The following is a 16,633-nucleotide window of genomic DNA, read 5'->3' on the forward strand; positions in this document are numbered from 1 at the left end:
GTGTGGGCCAAATTATGTTTTCTGAAGTGGAACAAATATCTGTCTCTGCTAAAATGTTGTTTGGATGAACAATAGAAAAAATCATCTTTGGGCAGAAAAAATCAAGGCTTTGGCCAAAATTTCAATATCACAATTTACTAGTGAAATTGAGGTTGGGGAGGGGAGGAGGAGGAGAAGAATGGAACTGCATTCTGAGTCCCCGTACTTTTTTAGCAATAGCTCTGATTCTAATGTGCCGGGCAATGTCTGGCAAAAAGCTCCATTAAGTTAGAGTAATTAAACATGGCAGTCATGTGTTTCACTAGAATCTGATTTAAACACCTTGCAAAAGTCATTAGTAAACCCATCTGGGCTGGAGACCTTGCCAAATCACAGACTGTACAACCTTCACAATTTGTCAGTAAAATGTGCCTTCAGGAGAGGCTTGTCGTCTTTGGAAGCTGTGCTAACTGAAGTGAACTCAAAGAAAGAGCTTTTGCTGGAGAGGTAATATAGAGTTTGTATAATAGTTAATAAAACTTTTTAGATAACATATATTAGCGGGATATAGTGTGTATATATACTAATTCCTGTTTTCAGCTGCTGAAATAACTAAGATAATTTACTGTGCAAAAGAAGCTTGGCAAATAGATTTCTTCTCTCTCTCTCCCTCCTGGTCTCAAACACTTGAATATTTTGTTCCCAAAACTGATAAGTCACTCAAGGATTGTGACCCCCTTTATTTTGATTGTAACGCTCAATAATCATTCCATCATGTGCTGCCACAGTAAATGAATCTACTTGAGTAACTGCTTGCCACCAAGAGGGAAGTGGTTCACAATCTGACCTTAAATGTTTAATGAGATGAGCAATCTGTCAATTTTACCACAAACCTTATTCTAGGTTTAAGGTAGAGATCGGATGCATTTAAAGGTAGAGATTTGATTATCTACTCTTTTTTCAATCATCTTTTCAGAGGAACTTAGTGCTCAGGAAAATGACGGACTAAACGCTAGCAAGAGGCAGCCATACTACCGACAAAACCTTCCCAGCACCTCAGTGCTGACTTGCAGAATTCCAGTGTTGAACAGAAATCAATCATCTGTGCCAAACTTTGTGCTGTTTTGGTAACGTGAACAAATGTCTAATAGCGGCTACAATGGGACTACAAAATTGTTTTTGCTTCCGTCCTAAATGTGTAATGATGTGGATAATAGTTCAATACAGAGATTGTCTTCTGGGTGCACCTGCCCACCCATTCATGACCACATGAACTATCCCACTTCCCATTCATGATCTCATAATACCCTTGTGGCAACTACAGAAATTGCTTACATATTAATATTTTATTAAAATTCTCTTTTCTAGAGATAGTGATGCAGAGCTATTTTTGGTATGATTTCTCCTCCTGAGGATGTACAACTTAATCATATTGTGGTCATTATTATTTAGTGCCTAAGTTATGTCTACTTCTTGAACCAGCTCCTGTGTATTCCTCTTATATGCCCTATATCTAGCTGTTTGGAGAAGCAGTTGTTTAAGGTGTTGAAAATTACTTCTCTAAAACCTGTTCCATTGGAACATTTGACTATATTTTCTTCACTGAGAAGCATGTAACAATTACTGTGCTCTTTACAATAAATATGCTAGCACTAATACCCAAAAGGCTTAATGAAACGTGGAAATTATTTAATTTGAAAGCATCAGAACTATCTACATTATCTCCAATCAATTTGTCCCTTTTCTTTTTTTCTGGTCTACCACCATCAAGTTTAGTTGGAAAAAGAGCTTATCTTGAACCCCAAAGACAAAAATTCTGCCTTCACTGTCCAAAGGTTTCCTGTGGCTGAGTGGTTTCTGCAAAAGTGGGAGACAATATGCCCCTTTTTAAATCCCAGAATCTACTTTATCAGAAAAGAGATCTTAATCTCACCCTTTCTTTATGCCAGGCCTGCACAACTCGTAAAGCAGTGAGGGCCATATTACTCCAAATAAAACAGCTGAGGGCCGGCCCCCCCGCCCCGGCCCTACCAACCCCTTCCCCCCCCCAGTGCCGCCAAGCCCTCTCGAAACACAATACCCCTACAGCGCCGCCCAGCCCCCCTGAAATACTCCCCACCCCCAACACTGCCCACCCTGTGAAAACAAACCCTCCTCTTCTAGCACTGCCCCACCAAAACGGTGGTATTGAACCTTGGTAATATGTTATAGCGGGCCCCTAAGGTAGTATAATTAAGGTAAAAGAAAAATGTCTTTTTGCTAGTAGAATAAGATCTTCCCCTCATTTTGTAATCAATTGCCATGGTGAATGAATGAGGTGTGACTGAGGAAGGCAGCACCTCCAGACAGCTGCAACCCTTGGAGAGGAATGGGAGCCAGACCAGATCAGTAAAACAGGTCAGCCACCGACTCGTAGCTCGCCACCTCAGCTCCTCTCGCCATTGCCCGCCTGCCTCTTCAGCCCCTCTCCCTCACCCGCCACTTGCTTACTCACCCCCCACAGGCCACACAGTGAGCCCACCTACTCACCCCCCGCGGGCCGCACGGTGAGCCTACGCAGGCCGCATGTTGTGCAGGCCTGCTTTATGCAAAGGTACCAGTAATGGTTCTATGAAGTCAGTCAGAATAAGGAACCTGTGAGGTAAGGATTTAAAATTAAAAGGAAAATCAAGTGAGATAGGGTCTAAATATTTTGTGATCATTGCCCTCATATTCTGTCAATAGAGGATTAACATTCTCTGTAGTTCCTATTTTAGAATAGAGCAGAATGTTACCTTCAATAAGGACACCATAAGAGATTTTGTGCTTTCTTTCTGACATTGCAAAATCTTAATCCCACCTTCTGATTGGCTCCTAAATCATTCACTATCTTTTCAAATGTATAAGTCTGAGAATCCACTGAATCAAATTTACTCATAAGTCAAAGAAATTAGTTTAGAGTATGAATTTCCAAAAGTACTGCTTCAAGTGGGATTACTGAAATCTTGTTCAGGGAAGATCAATGAAAGGAAAAATGGGGTTGGGTTTTGTTTTTTTTCTTTAAAGCTGAATGAACGGCAGTGCAAGCTGCTGCAGCTAATTGGAATTGAATGGGGAAGAGGAATAGACCAAATCCCTCTATCCTTTCCTTTTAGAAATTATCCAAAGGTAACATATTTCTGTGTCTGAATCCTGTTTATTTTATTGGCTTCTCTTGGGAAACCATTTTGAATAAGGTATAAGTCGTCTTCTTCCGCAAAAGAAGAGTATTTAAAGTCTGCTTTCCTGTGCTACATACCATATTTTTTATACAGTAATGATCACATTGGCATTGTCCAAAGTGGAATGAACTGTTGCTGACAAAAAGAATAAAATAAATGTTTGGACTCTTCCTAATCCCCTGCTTCACAAAATCAAATTATGAAATCTCAAAAGCATAAAAGAAGCAGACAGGCCTTTTCCAACAATCACAAATGGAGCATTATCAAATGAACTGATACCAATTCAGGTGTCCTTGACTCTAGACATCAGTCAGAAGCAAAAATAATCTGTCTGAGAAAAGCGGATGGAGAGTAAGAAAAACATTGCATCATTCTCACCAGTAAATTTTAAATGTAGTACACTAGCAATATATCAGTGGAATCCTGAGGGGAGGAGGGGAATTTTCATTAGTAATGGATACATTGGTGCCCAGAACTCCATTGCTTTTTTGAGCTTTGAAATATTAATTTAAATTGTTCTGTTTTGTGTGCCCATCTGGATTCCAGACAGAAGAATTGTTAAAATACCAAAGAAAGGTGATTGTCTCATGAGTATAAACCTGACCAGAAATCTGTCAAGATTTTCAGCCCAGCTTTGGAGACCCATGATGTTCAGACAGTTTGGATATAAACTTCCTAACAGTGGGGTGCTTCACCAAACTGAACCCCAAATTTAGAAACTTGAGAAGCAGTGAACCTCTAAGCTTTATTTCCATTTTGATCAGCTTGGCAATGTGCTCGACTATTTGAGAGACTGATGTTATCACTCACTGAATAAAACGTGACTCCATGGTGGTGTTAATGTTTAATTACTAGCCATCAGCATAGCTCCCCACAATTACTAATACCATCGTTCCCCTTTGGGTTCAGAATTAACTGATAACTGGTCATTTTTTACTAAGAAATATCGCTCATGAAAATCTGAGCCTTATTTGCACTGAAAAACCCTGAATTTCTAAAGCTTTGAATATGTAGGTTCCTTTCCGGGTGGCAGATGCTCTTATGTAACCCCTGGCAAGCAATGCCTCCCCCTCTTCAACAAGAGCTACTCCCCTCCTGTACAAGGAGAAAAAGCCCCCAAACATTCCATGAAGCATATTTCAGTGAGTGCTGGAGGAATGCAGCCTCCAGCCACATGTCCTCGAGGAAATTTGCCAGCCACAAGCTTGTCCCTTGATCAATGATTTTGTAACCAGCCCACAGATGAAATGTACTGCTATTGACTGTCCTATGACTGCATAGCTCTAAAGTGCTGGGGCTGTTCTCCTGTCCTCTTTCCCTCCTCACATCTACTTTTGGGCACCAAAGCAGAATAATAATCAGGGTGAGCAAAGTAATCCTTCTTGATCCCTGTCTCTGACCATAGTTTTGTTAACATAATAAACCTTCCTTTCTTTCCCAGGGCCTGATCCCTTTCCTGCAACTTGATGGCTTGGAAGGCTGAGCAGGCCCAAGGGAGTTTGATATACTTAGCACACAACAGAAAATGGACTCAACCTACTATCAGTTTTCAAGCATCTTCATATGGCAAGGTGCTAATGTCCTGTCCTGCTCTCTCCTATACACTGTAGCTCCTGTTATAAAAATAGGAGCTGCTGAGTGCTCAGCACTTTGAAAATTAGGCCATGTTTAGATGCTTAAATATGATTTAGGAGCCTAAATTTTAGGCCCTAATGTTTTGAAAATCTTGGTCTGCATTCTGTTGGTCTGTATTCAGGTCAAAAGTCCTTGCCTACAGTTAATGAAAAGCCCTCACCCTAATTCCAGTCCAGCTTTTTGGACAAGGAGGCATCTGCCACGCAGCTCAGTAGGACAGCCACTGGGTCATCTGTACATACCTCACTCAGGCATTACAGGTGAGACCTGTCGCATCATTTAGTCAGAACTGCTCTAAATAGCATTGTTAGTTAAGCCTGCTTTTTGTGACACACTGCTTGAGACATCTGCTGTATAATTGGTGCATTGATTTTATTCTTTTTTAAAAAATTGAGGTCTGATTCTTCTGTGACACTGGTGGAAATCGGGAGTTAACTCCACTAAAATCAATGAATAATGTAAACCTGGTGCAAGTGAGAAGAGAATCAATCCCTTTATATGTAGAATGGTGAATTATACCCCACACTGTCTTAAAATTGAGGTCAAAGGATTAGATCAAGAATGGGAAATAAAAATATAACTGAAGTCCTTCTTTATTAACCATGACCTCAGTAGTCCACAGTTTGTTGGCTCATTGATTTCTAATGTTGATGTGGTTTAAACCTCTTACTAAGCTCTAAAGAATGTTCTTTCAATATGAGTCATTTGCTCTTTAAAACGAGATAGCTCCACAGTGCAGCATGCAATAAGCCTTCTAACATCTTGCCAACTGTCTGCTAAGATTGTTGATATTTATTTAGAGAAACTTTAAAAGGCAAGTTTCAGAGTAGCAGCTGTGTTAGTCTGTATCCGTGAAAAGAACAGGAGTACCTGTGGCACCTTAGAGACTAACAAATTTATTTCAGCATGAGCTTTCGTGAGCTACAGCCCACTTCATCGGATGCATAAAGTGGAACACGCAGACAGGAGATATTTATACATACAGAGAACATGAAAAGGTGGAAGTATGCATACCAACAGAAAGCTCATCTCAATTGATTAGACCCTATCATCAGCAGGAGAAAAAAAACTTTTGAAGTGATAATTAAGATGACCCATAGAAGGTGTGAGGAGAACTTATCATAGGGAAATAGATTTAATTAGTGTAATGACCCAACTATTCCTAGTTTCTCTCTAAGCCTGAGTTAATTGTATCTAATTTGCATATTAATTCAAGTTCAGCAGTCTCTCTTTGGAGTCTGGTTTTGAAGTTTTTTGTTGCAAAATTGCCAGCTTCAAGTCTGTCACTGAGTGGTTAGAGAGGTTGAAGTGTTCTCCCACTAGTTTTTGAATGTTATGATTCCTGATGTCAGATTTGTGCCCATTTATTCTTTTGCGTAGAGACTGTCCAGTTTGGCCAATGTACATGGCAGAGGGGCATTGCTGGCACATGTCGGCATATATCACATTGGTAGATGTGCAGGTGAACGAGCCCCTGATGGCGTGGCTGATGTGATTACGTCCTATGATGGTGTCACTTGCATAGATATGTGGACAGAGCTGGCATCGGGCTTTGTTGCAAGGATAGGTTCCTGGGTTAGTGTTTATGTTGTATGGTGTGCGGTTGCTGGTGAGTATTTGCTTCAGGTTGGGAGGCTGTCTATAAGCGAGGACTGGCCTGTCTCCCAAGATCTGTGAGAGTGAGGGATCATCTTTAAGGATAGGTTGTAGATCTTTGATGATGCGCTGGAGAGGTTTTAGTTGGCAGCTGTAGGTGATGGCTAGTGGCGTTCTGTTATTTTCTTTGTTGGGCCTGTCATGTAGTAGGTGGCTTCTGGGTACTCTTCTGGCTCTGTCAATCTGTTTTTTCACTTCAGCAGGTGGGTATTGTAGTTTTAAGAATGCTTGATAGAGTTCTTGTAGGTGTTTATCTCTGTCTGAGGGATTGGAGCAAATACGGTTGTATCTTAGAGCTTGGCTGTAGACAATGGATCGTGTGGTGTGTCCTGGATGGAAGCTGGAGGCATGTAGGTAAGTATAGAGGTCAGTGTGTTTCCAATATAGGGTGGTGTTTATGTGACCATCGCTTATTAACACGGTAGTGTCTAGGAAATGGACCGCTTGTGTGGATTGGTCTAGGCTGAGGTTGATGGTGGGATGGAAATTGTTAAAATCACAGTGGAATTCCTCGAGGGCTTCTTTTCCATGAGTCCAGACGATGAAGATGTCATCAATGTAGCACAAGAAGAGTAGGGGCATTAGGGAATGAGAGCTAAGGAAGCATTGTTCTAAGTCAGCCATAAAGATGTTGGCATACTGTGAGGCCATGTGGATACCCATAGCAGTGCCGCTGACTTGAAGGTATATATTGTCCCCAAAAGTGAAATAGTTGTGGGTGAGGACAAAGTCACAAAGTTCAGCCACCAGGTTAGCCGTGATATTATCGGGGATACTATTCCTGATGGCTTGTAGTCCATCTTTGTGTGGAATGTTGGCATAGAGGGCTTCCACATCCATAATGGCCAGGATGGTGTTTTCTGGAGGATCACCGATGGATTGTAGTTTTCTCAGGAGCTCAGTGGTGTCTCGAAGATAGCTGGGAGTGCTGGTAGCATAGGGCCTGAGGAGAGAGTCCACATAGCCAGACAATCCTGCTGTTAAGGTGCCAATGCTAGAGATGATGGAGCATCCAGGCTTTCCAGGTTTATGGATCTTGGGTAGCAAATAGAATACACCTGGTCGGGGTTCTAGGCATGTGTCTGTACAGATCCGTTCCTGTGCTTTCTCAGGGAGTTTTTTGAGCAGATGGTGTAGTTTCTTTTGGTAATCATCAGTGGGATCTGAGGGTAATGGCCTGTAGAATGTGGAGTTAGAGAGCTGCCTAGCAGCCTCTTGTTCATATTCCGACCTATTCAAGATGACGACAGCACCTCCTTTGTCAGCCTTTTTGATTATGATGTCAGAGTTGTTCTTGAGGCTGTTGATGGCATTGTGTTCAGCATAGCTTAGGTTATGGGGCAAGTGATGCTGCTTTTCCACAATTTCAGCCCGTGCAAGTTGACGGAAGCAATCTATGTAGAAGTCCAGTCTGTTGTTTCAACCCTCAGGAGGGTCCATGCAGAATCCTTTTTATTACAGCGTTGGTAGGAAGGATTCTGTGGGTTAGTATGTTGTTCAGAGGTGTGTTTTGAAGTATTCTTTGAGTCGGAGACGGTGAAAGTAGGATTCTAGGTCACCTGCTGATGATAGCTCATCTCAATTGATTAGACTCTTCCTGTTGGTATGCATACTTCCACCTTTCATGTTCTCATGTTTATATGTATAAATATCTCCTGTCTCTGTGTTCCACTTTATGCATCTGATGAAGTGGGCTGTAGCTCACGAAAGCTCATGCTGCCATAAATTTGTTAGTTTCTAAGGTGCCACAAGTACTCCTGGTCTTTTTAAAAGGCATGCTATCAAGATATTGTCGTCATCTCTGAATAGCTTTATTAACCTCATGTATCAAATCTTCTTGGAAACTTGAAATTCATATTCCTGCACACTCCTCTTTTCCTAATGCATACTTGTTTGTTGTTGAAGAATGGCTCAGGAATGCTGGATTGCTTCATTTGTGTTACAAAACAAATTGACTGCAAAGAAAGCTATGGAGAGAAAGTAGGTGCAATTTTAGGTGCAACATCAATGAACATCCTGGCACAGTTCAGGGCAAGTGTTCCTGTATTACCCCTTAATGGTTCAGCAAGGGGCACCCACTCACAGGCTTCAGATCTCCAGCTGTTGCCTTTCTTGGATGGACATCTGTGTCTCACTCCCTTCTGACCAAGGTATTTCAGGCTGCACAGTTCCCTACTTTGACTGTGTTTATTCCCAGCAGAGACAAGCTGCCCAAGCATACCTGCTTGCTTTCTCTTGAGAGACTGGTAACACATTGATTGTGAACAGTTACCACACCTTTTTTTTTTAATGCAAGTCTATTTTATTCTTAAGATAAAAGCACTACGAGAAAGCGTATGTAAAACAATAAAAGAATCTACGTGCAAACCAATAACTTTACCAGACATCACCCCAGCTCTCTCACAAGTTCTGGCAGGAGCAGTCCTTCAACAGCCTACCCACAGAGTTTCCTTTGAGGTCACAAGTTCAGCACAGCTTCAGCTCAGAACAAGTGCACAGACTTATGGGGCCTCAGCAGGCCAAGTCCTTCCAGTCTTTCTCTAAGGATTGGGGCCCTTCATGGACCAGGGTTCTATCCATTTCCTGGATCCAGAAGAAGGCCCTGAGCCTGTTTAAAACCATTTATGCAAAAGTCTTTTCTTTGTCTGGTCCCTGAAGAATCCAGTTTGAACTATGTATCTCTCGGAGGTAGGTGGAGGCATCTTCAAAGGGCTCGTAATCAACCGAATTATATTAGTATCCTCCTCCTACCAGAGAAGGTACATACAATGCCACAATAACACATACACAACTGCATTTTATTGTAATGAACTCCAAAGGTATTAAATCTAATTCAATAAAGTTTAACTTACAACCATTAAAGGTTATTCAGGATAGTGTAGGAAATTGTCAGTCTTTTATACATCCCTTTATTTTAAAAATTATGTAATCAAGATATTGTTTTAATTGCCATCTGATTCCTCTTCCTCATGGGGAGAGAGGAAATAACCAATTACACTTTTCACAGCCTGTTGTACAATTCCTGAATACACCACGTGTTTTCTGCCATCCAGTGCTTTGCAAGTAAAATATGTTAAGTGAATTGACGATAATATGTTGGTAATGAACTGTCCACAAATTTAATAAGGAATATTATGTACATTTCCTCTATAAATCCTTTTCACATGGGGTAACATTTCCACCAAGTGCCTAAGTCCCTGATTTAAAAGGGACTTTGGTGCTTAGAAGCCTAAATCTCACTGAAAGTCAACGGGACTCAGGTTCCTCAGTAACTTTTGAAAGTGGGACTTATGCTTCCAAGTCATTTAGTCCTTTCTGGAAATTTTACCTGTGGTCACTTAATGGTAGTTCTGGAAGCCTGACTGTTACTGGTGTTAAGCACAAACTGAATTACAGCTGGAAGCCAGGATACAAAGTGGAATGTGGTTAATTATTTCCATTCCAGGAGGCCACCAAGATTTTATTGGCCAGTCCTTTTCTCAAGAAGTTGATGGCAACACTATCATCTGCTTCATTTCTAGCTCTGCCACTGAATTATTGTTGATCATACTCCCTGCACCTCAAAGTGCCCAGCTGTAAATGCGTATGATACCCCTGCTTCACAGGTAGCGTGTAAGACTATGGGCTTGGCTACAGAGTTTTTGTACCGCTACAATTATATCCATTTAGGAGTTGATATAGTTAAGGTGCTACAGCTCCCTAATGTAGTTATACTAGTACAAAGGTGCCTTACACCGGTGTAGCTTTTTCCTCTAAATTTACAAGAATAAGTTGTACCAGTACAAGCACTTTTATACCATTATAATTGCATCCAGGCTAGGGAGCTGTACTGTTTTAAACATATCAGTTTCTAAACCAATATAGGAGTACAAAAACTGTGTAGCCAAGCCCTTAGTCAATGTTTAAGAATAGCGTTGAGACCATGGGTGAAAGGTGTAGTAAGAGGAGGCCCTGAGATATAAACCTTGGTATCAGAGGCCCGGTAGGAGGCCTAAGACCTGAACTAAAGTAATGGTTAAAATTTTGCTAACATAAAGCAAAGTTAAGCTGTGAGCCAGAGGCAGGCCCTGCTCACAGAAGCTGGCAAGGAAAGGGCTGATGCTGCAAAAAGAGATATACCTAAAAGGTACTGGACACCAGATATCAGAACATTTGCATACTTGTACACTCCACACAGATAACAAGGAACAGTCTGACCCATCCCAATGACAGGGCTAAAAGGGGAATATGATGGATAGAGTTGTTTTGTTCGAACCAACATGTACAAGGTGAGAGGCGGCACCTTACTACATAGAGGGGTTGTACCTTGCTACGTAGAAGGGTTGCACCTCATAGGTCAGGAGTGATGTGTAACTTGTTTGTACCTGTGTATAAGAATGCATCCCTGGGGCGGTGTCTTTGTCCAGCCTAGGGGGCAGTGGAAAGTCCCACCACTGACTGAGCTGAGTCCATTGCCAGGGAGCACATAAGTACTGGCTAGCTGCACCTTAGCAGCACCTTGGACTTCGTTTGCCAGGGAACTGGAGACTGTGTTTCTCTTCGACAATAAACCTGGCTTATGTGCCTTCGTACCTTACTAGAGTCTGTGGTCATTGGGGCTTCTCTCGGGACCTGCTGTGTCAGCTATCTGCGCAGAGCTGGGGCAGCGCGCAGAGCTGGGGCAGCACACAGAGAACACACGCATGCAGCTGATTGATATCAACATTGAACAGAGCAGAGCACCACACCGGTAGCATCTGACAACAAAGGGTACTTTATAAGTGCTCAGTATTTATAGTATTTCTATTAGCTGACAGCCTGGGGCAGTCGGACCAAATAATCTGCTATCTGTGCAGTCTCCCTCGTACAGCCAGTGAAACTGTTGCATACAAATTAGCTATAGAGTAAATGTGTTGACTGAGTTACTTTTGATCTCACCATGGTTTAGGACTTTTGGCATGGACTAGATCCATACCTTACTGTAGACATACACCACATGGGTGTAATTCATAGAGTCAAAATGGCTGAGAACTTAAAAATTGGACAGTAACAGGCTGTGAATCCTAGTGATGCTTATGGTGATCCTCTGAGCAAAAAGCACGCTCAACCATGCTTGTAGCTATTTCACTCTGACTCAACAGAGGTTCTAGTCTTCAGAGTGACACACAGAGTGACAATCCTGGAATCTTACTATAGTGACTATTATCTGCTCCTAAAATACTTTTGCATTTCTTCTTGCATCCCATAGAATAGGATTTTTCAAATTCTTTGGACTAGACTAGAAGAGGAAAACCCCTCGATGTGATCAATCCTTTACTTTTTGGAGATATCTTTGCTGATATCTTCAAATGTCACATTCCTCTCTTGCCACAAGTGAACTTTGCTCTGGGAGGAGCATAAAGAACTGAATCATCAGCCAGCACTCTCCAGGTCAATCAGTGACTCCTGCTGCCCAAGTAGCAGAGATCTTCACGCACAGCTTGGCGTCAATCACCATCCCAGGTACCAACCAAAAGATCTAAAACACTCTTCTGACTTTTCCAAGTCAGCGCCAGCTAAACCTCACCAACACAGTGAGTCTCTGGGATCTACTGACTCACATCACTCAGCTCCAGTAATGCACCTTCAGTCTTCAGCAATCACAACCTCAGCCCCAATGTCATCAGTACTATCAGTTTTGGAATCTTGAATACCACGCAGTGATAGAAAACCTTAGTCAGCAGAGTCATTTGCTTCTGTACCAGTATGCTCAGTACCATCTTTGGTGGTGCCATCTTCCTCAGCATTGCCATCTTCATCACAGAATTCCACTACTCCAGCTGCATTTACATCACCAGCTGACCTGGTGATTACCCCAGAACCAGAGTCTGGATATTTCACTGTTAGCAATGATAGCTAGATCTCTCCCAGTACCAGTAGCCAGGGTACTGATTATGAAAATATTTGGGTCTATCCATTGCAATGACTGCTGTTACGCTGGCATAAAACTGGAGTGGCATAAAACACCCAGGCCTTTTGATTAGATTTAGATGTAGAAGATTTTCAGCTTTTAAAACAGCCAAATATTTTTTGTTAATATCTGTGAAAAGAAATTTAGTTCTTGGCTGAACAATTATGTGACAAGTTTTTCCCTAGAGCAAATTTTTACCGCCAAACTAAAAGCTTCTAAAATTAGGGTTTAAAAATGGAAATGGTGACACAAACCGTAACAGTAGCAGTGCCTAGTACATGCTGCCACAGTAATAGGTATCATAAAAGAATGCTGTCACATTGTATGGCATTTTTGGCCTCTTTGTCATCTTGTAAGACATATTTACTCCTGAATATTAATGTTGAGAAGGTTTATTCTGATTGTAAACTATTTCCAGACTCTGCTAAAGAAAATGAATGTGTTTTCTGGTCAAAATCACTAGTAAAACAAATTATACTGATTTTTAAAATAGCATTAGCAGCAAAGCAAAAACTCTACACTCATGAGTGGAGAAAAACAGAGATCAATTTTATACCATTGTCTAATTCTCAATGATGAAATATTTCATACTGCAAAAATACTCATGGGAATTAACTCCAGCAGCACCAGTTCCTAAGGCACATGACAACTCTTTGAGCCTGTCATCGCCAAAGGGAACAAATAATAGTCAAATATCTTTAGTGTTAAAAAGGGGTAAGGAGATTTATGCTTCTTAATAATACCCCTGTCACTGGGAGAATAAATTGTATTGGTAAATAGAGACAGATGGGAAATGGTTTTCCTGTCCCATGAACATTTCCCTGTCTCAAATCAAGTCAAAAAGGTCAACAATTTTTGCAATCTGAAAAGAATTCAGTTCCGGCCAATCATAATGCCTTGTTTTTATCATTTTGAAAGATTTTGTTCCGATTGGACCGTTTAGCCTTTTTTCACCTTTAAGTCTAATTTAAAATTTCTCAACAAAATACAACCCCCTGAAACTTTCCACATCAGAAATATCAAAATTGATTTTTCTGGCAGTTGTGAAACTTTTTTTCACTAAAATTTTCTGAGTTTGGAATTCATCAAAACCAGCCCTTTTCACAAATCGTTTTGGTTTCAACTAATAGGCTTTTTATTTTATTTTTTTTGGTGCGGGGGAAAAAAAGGTTCATCAAAATTCTAGCTGTATTTGTACAGTCTAGACAGCCACCTGGCATAGCTAGTAGCCATGGGAAGAGCCAACTCAGTGCAGGGCATAGAGATGACATAGCAGATCCTATGCCATCTTCTGCCTCTGGCCAGTATATAGAGACATGACTATGCCCCAGTGATTCCAGCTGTTGTAACAGTTCCTTGGGGCCATTGTCATCTGGAATAATTTGGATCAGCCTTCAGGCTGATGTAAGTTGTGTTTGGAAAAGAGGACTAGGATCCAAGGGGCACAAAAGTAACAGAATCTCATCTCTGATGTAAACTGACATTACTCCACTGACCACCTGAGGTCTATGGAGTATTAAATTTTCTTGACTGTTCAGAAATTAGAACAACCAATTAATCAACCAATTTCTGGTAGTGCCCACAGTTTGCTAGGCACTTTCCTTACAAGGATAAAGGCACAATCCCTGCACCAGGGAGTTACTGCACTGGTGGCAGACACTGTCTTGATGCATAAAAGTGATCCACAATGTGAGCACAGATTTAAAAAAGACCAATTGTGGAACCAAAAACATATTTATTCTTCCAAAACGATGTAGGCTTTGTAAAATGTCCTTAAACTAGGAATATGCATCTTTTCCCAACTGTATTTCCAATAACCTTCAAGTGGCAGATTTAGCATTACAGATAATACATTAAACACCATAGAAAAGTCTTACACCTTTGGAGACTTAAATATATTTCTGGCCATTCAGTCTTCAGGCTCTACAGACCTGAAGCTAAAAACTGATGTGTGCCATCTTTAATATAAAGTTCTCACTCACAAATCAGATTATCAGTGTAAAGAGGATAATCTAGTGCTAGATTAACCTAAAAAAGAAAATCATATTTAGCTTTAACCAGCCAAAGCACTGCAGGCTGCTCAAATAGGTGGCCACAGTATTCTCTGCTCTCTCTGAGAGCTCTTAAAATAGAGACGGGTGTTTTTATTCTGAATATGCTGTAAGAACTCTTGTTTACCTGTTCTACTTAGTATGCCATAAAAAACCTTCACCTTTTGTCCTCACCTCAGATGCAAAATCCCAGTGCATTCACTCACGTGATCCCGTCTGATGCAGTTGCAGAACGGAATCAATAATCTCATTTGAAAAACTTGCTGAAGGCAGGGAATCTCCTCATATTGGATGTGCTATCAGAGTGGAATCTGCCACCCTGGATGCAACCTGACCTCCATCCTGCAAGGATAAGTCACTTGAGCAAGTGTGATGGATTTAATAGCAAAATGAAATGACTGAAGAGTCTGTAATAAGGACTATGGAAAGTTACTGGGGGTTATTAAGATGCAGTACTTCCATTTTTCAGTGGAACACTTTTTTTCTGCAGCTGTTTAAATAACTTTGTCTGCCCCGATTTATAGGTTATGATGTACAGTGTCTGTATACTGATTAAGTCTCCTCGTTGAAACTGAAAGCAACAAAGCATCCAGTTCCACTACTTGCCTTTCTTTTAATGTGCTCATTGTATACAAATGGCAACTACAGCCACAGTGTCTTTCTGGGTTCAGAATAACTTCTTTGATCATTATTGATAAAATTTCCACCCTGCTTTCATCTGGGTGTTTGAGACATACTGAGTCTGGACAGTCCAGTCCTCCCAAGCTTGAGTGTGTACTGTGTTACTTCACAGAAAGTAGATTGGCATGCAAAATCCAAATATAGAATGCCTGCCTCGCTTCACAGGTGGCTTACTTTTGGAAAGGGAAACCAAATTCTCACTGATTACCAGTCTGTGTGGGTCATTTTCTTTGGAAGGGAGTACAGTAATTTTCCAGGACTGGAATATGGTTATTTGGGGGCACATTATTTTCACGATCATTTATAAAGTAACCATATTTCAAGCTTCCTTGTCCCTATCTATGTGAAGGATTTTTCAGGGCCAGTCCGTCTTCCGTGGCTATAACTGAGTATTCATTGGTCTTGGTGTCAGTGGGGTGCTGCCACTGGGACAATCAATATGCTCAAAAGAAATGGAATAGAATGAGAATAAAACAAACATTCTGTCAACTCTAACCCATGTAGTACCCTAGTTCTGTAGATATGGGGCCAGATTCTCAGCTGATGTAAATTGATGTAGCTCCATTGAAATAATAAATTGATAGCAAGAACAGATACCCTTATAACTATAGATGTATGAGGTCAGGATGGGTTGTAATTTGACTGTTCCCTGAGACAAATATATTCAGTCCACACTTTGGCTGTCTATTGTACTCTCCTGTCTATTTGCTGAGCCTGGTGTGTCTGCTCACAGGTTGATGGAACTACTTTCTTAGGTCATAGGTGCAAGGCACAAAGGGATTTAGACAGATACCTAAATTAAACTAAAAGCGGAACACTTCGCAAGGAATGGTGTTTTAATGAGCCATATTCCTTTGGAAGCTGTCCTCAAGTTAAGGTCATGAAGAAAAGTAATTCAATTAAACAGAAGCCATGTCAAGAAAAAATATGATCAGTCTTCACACAGCGGGACAATGAGATGACCAGAACTAACATCTTACACAAATAGCATTTTTCTGCCACTGTGCACCTGAGAAACGACTTCAGCCAAGAATGCCCTACCCCAGGCACTGGGAATGCAGCCTTGGCTCCATCATCCAAAGTGCAATTAGGAGACAAATATGGAGAGTATGGAAGTTTCTAATATGGCTGAGTCCTCTTTTGCAAAGCCAGGCTTTGCAAAAGAGGGCCAGGACTTTGAGGCGAATATACAAAACAGTGGGAACCAACGGAGAATGAGGTGTATCGGTGTGATATGCAGACATGCCAAACCCACACGAAAACACAGAAATTGGGCTTGTTTTTGGCTTAATTGGGTTGTGTGTTGCAGGTTGGCTAGTTTTTGGCTTGTAGCTTGTTTGGCTCGTTGTAGCTTGTTGCTTTCTTTTTTTTTGATCGACTCCCAGCAAGCAGGGGCAAGGGTGGAGGGGGAGGAGAGAGAGTCAAGGGTCCACAGTGGGCCCACTACAGTCCCAGACTGCACGCCGTGGGGATCTAGTCACATAGAGAGTTGGGGTTCTTAA

Source organism: Gopherus flavomarginatus, chromosome 4 (genome assembly GCF_025201925.1).
Source record: "Gopherus flavomarginatus isolate rGopFla2 chromosome 4, rGopFla2.mat.asm, whole genome shotgun sequence".
Taxonomy (NCBI): Eukaryota; Metazoa; Chordata; order Testudines; family Testudinidae; genus Gopherus; species Gopherus flavomarginatus.